At 41.0% G+C, this 3,614-nt stretch overlaps 1 non-coding gene across 1 annotated transcript; it reads right to left on the minus strand.

Annotated features, from left to right (window-relative positions):
- Positions 1-2,674: 2,674 nt before the first annotated feature.
- Trnaa-agc (transfer RNA alanine (anticodon AGC)) lies at positions 2,675-2,749 on the minus strand. Its single transcript has one exon. It is a non-coding gene; the product is annotated as a tRNA-Ala (tRNA).
- Between the last annotated feature and the right edge of the window lie 865 nt (positions 2,750-3,614).

Genomic DNA, 3,614 nt, shown 5'->3' on the forward strand with positions numbered 1-3,614 from the left:
TCCACTTTATGCAAAACCTGATCACGGTGTAATAAAATGAAGACTATTCCACTTGAAAAAAGTTAGGAAAAGAATAAAAATTGCCTCAGATTGCAATTAAATGTCCATTTTGTTATATCATAGTCGATTTCGATGCTTCTGGCATCATCCTCAAAAGTCCTGATACACAGGGTGCCCTACGAGGAATTGTCAATATTCGGTGGTATGACAAGAACGATAAATCGAAGCAAAAAGGTGTAACAAACAAAGGCTCTAAGTTGCTTACCTTAAGAGCTATGAGCACTTCATCATTTTCGACACCGTGAAACAATTTCTGCTGCAAGCTCTTCGCTTTTTATATTGTAATATATTGTGAACATGGGCTCTAAAGCGCGTACTTTAAGAGCTATGAGCACTTGTTCTTCACTTTTGTGAAACACATCTCATATACTGATCAAATGCTTGTAAGTCTTAATCTATACATTTAGAGCCCATGTTTACTAGATGTTTTTGCTTCGAATAATCGTTCCTATCCCTGTCATTCCTCCTATTCATTGTCATTGTCTCTATCGAATCGACGTGCGGTATGTTCATCTTAGGATCTCGTACTGACATCAGTTTCGCTTCCATAACACGCAGGGGCTCACTCATGCAAAACAGTTCGGAGAAATTTTTTCCCCTAATCATGCGACTTCGTTTCCCATAAAACCAACGACGATGTAAAATGTAGTTACGCTTTCCTTAGTTGTCTTTTCTCCTCTAGATAGGAGTCTTTAAGTAGAACCACATTAATACATATAGTGACGACACTCTCTCCTGCGAAAGTTGTTACCGTTTGACAGCTGGAGCGACACTACTCTAAGCGGTGAGAAAGCAGGTAGTTATCTGTGTCATAAGGACATTTTTTTGTCTTTAATTGTTTTTCTACTTAAATAATGAAATAGTTGTTATGTTTCGCGTTCCATGCATTAGTAAATTACCGTGAGACTGAAATTATCGTGAAGGAAATCAGCCAAAGCTCACTGATTAGGTGAAATAAGCTACAACTTGCTCATGAAGAAATACTTTCGAATAGCTGTATACTCTTAGCTTACTCCACTGAAAGCAAGAGATATCAACAAATTTTTCATGCTAGCGAATTAGTTGAAGATTCTTGCCGTTTATGATTCAGATGTAGCAATTGTTGTGGAATTGGTTTCTTCTGTGTTGGGAAACAGTTTTATGTCCTTTGACGTATAATTATCACGTCTGTGCGGCTATCCCTTCAGCTGCAGGTGTGGTAGCTTATTATTTACGTTAAATATTGTAAGTACTACATTCTGTACAAGTTCCCGACATTCCTCATTCATTGATTTGGAGTAAACTTCGCGTTCCTGGGTAGATTTTCGACGTCTTTCTGCAAAAGCTTAGGTCTTTTGGTGTTTACTAGCCATTTTTTGTTATTAAAGGAGAACGACAGTCTTCAATACATATCTGTACGTTACAGGAGAATCGGAAATACGCTGCCTTGTAAAGTGCCGTTTCATACCTCCCAAGTGATTAAAAAACTAAAGAATGACAAATGTGCTGTAATTTTTTACCTATTGTCTATCTTTATTGCCCTACATACGGTCCGTATTGTAGAAACTGTGTTACAAATCAATATAAACGATAGTATTCGCACTCACCCGAATCTGCATTCAGAAGTGTCGCTTGGTGGCCGCTCGGTGCGCTGCTGTCGCTGTAGGTAAAAAAAATAGTGTCGTGACTGTTACGCTAAACTGTGGCAGAACCCAGGGAAAGGAGCCAGCCCAGTTTGAGTTTAACAACATGAAGACAACACGTGTTTTCGTGCTCGTTGTCCGTCAGTACACATCAGACCCGTGAGTCGCCACTGTCGACGCTAGCAGACCGAGCGCCGCCACTCGGCTGGTCTTACGAGACAAGCTAGCGCACTGGCCCGTTCTACAGCCGACTTTAATAGGAATAGTTCACTTGTTATAGCTTCAGAGATCTCATCTGCAGAGACGTTAGTTTGCGTAGTCTTCAGCTAAGTCAGTAGTTACGACCTAGCCAGGCGCCACATACAGTTTATGCATTGAAAATTGATCTATATGTGTGAAGCAATCAGAATTGTAAAGAAGTATTCGCAGTTCAGTCTATAACTGCACTTGTAAATATTATTGTACAAACTCAAGATCGACGTTCAGCGCTGATGCTGAATTAAAGCAAAGTACTTAATTGTATTCCTGTCTACTAACTTTCTAATCACCTAAGATGTTCCAGATACATCCCCTCAAGTATAGTTCATTGATCCTCACGTCAGCCTACGTGATCAACGCGTGCAATTAATGGCCACACCTCGTGATAAGACACAGTCAAATGCGTGACTCAGCCGGGTCACCCTTTTTCCATGAGGCCCATAGTTCCGCCTCATACATAACACTTAGCGCTCGAAGGAATTGAGAAAACAGATAAATCGGCTAGTACTTGTTTTGTTCGCCGTATTACTCGCTGAGTCGACAACATACCTGCTAAATTAACGAAGACAGCACAGCACGATGGGACGACCGTCGTTGAGCCTCGAGATCAACCAGACTACCGCTGAATTAATTGCTCCAAACGTAAATTGTAGGTGGAGGTGGGAAGAAAGGAATGGAAGGAATGTCCGCTGCATCGGGATAATACGCAGAATCAGCCGCTACGAGCAAAATTGTGTACCGGACTGGGATTCGAACCCAGGACCTCCAGCTTGCTAGGTAGGTGCGTTAACCACTGCGCCATCCGGGACACAGTATTATCGCACCGTGAACTATCTCGGCACGCCTCACAGCCGATACGCATTCCCACCGAGTGCCACCTTTCCGCAGTTGCTGTCCATTGCCTCGATCCCCACTTCTATGACAAGACTCCGAGGACACATTCCTGCAGGAGATCGGACATACTTGTGCATCAGCACTGAAGAAAGTGGATCCATTGTCCATCAAGGCGAATCAGTTATTTGAACGTGTGGTGTCTTTTCTTTCGGACATGTCCAAAAGAACAGACACCACGCATTCGTGTAAATGCTCCAAATGTCCTACTGCCGCTGAATCGTGACCTGCCAATCGGTCTCACGTGCTCATACATTCCCACACAGGCATCACCCACACAACACGTAGCAATAGCGCAGTCAACAATGCACAAATATTGTACCGATTACGCCCTGTGTGAAGGACATATAAAAGTAATACTAATACACGTCTGAGCAAATAAGTTTATCAGATGAATGTTAAAGGTATATTTTGTATACTGCCTCGAATGTGGCAGGTTTGATGATTTGCCGAGCCCTCACACGTGCGATAGCTAGGTGGTTGGACCTCTAATACAAATATATGTCCTTTCCTATTACTTTCATTTCTCCTTCTTGAATTCAAGAATCTTGTTACTGTTTTTTAGAAAATTATTCCGAGTTTATAAGTCAGAAGGTAAGACGTCTCAACTTCTTTTCTATCTTCTTAAATTCCTAACTTCTATTCACGAATTGTTAATTTTAAGATTTTTATTTTTAAATATACAAGTATTTAAAGCTGCAATATTATTAATCCTTGTACAAATAAGAAACATCAAATAATTTTCACATTCTGTACATGTACAATTTCATATTGTGAAAATAC

The sequence above is a fragment of the Schistocerca nitens genome, chromosome 7 (genome assembly GCF_023898315.1).
Source record: "Schistocerca nitens isolate TAMUIC-IGC-003100 chromosome 7, iqSchNite1.1, whole genome shotgun sequence".
NCBI lineage: Eukaryota > Metazoa > Arthropoda > Insecta > Orthoptera > Acrididae > Schistocerca > Schistocerca nitens.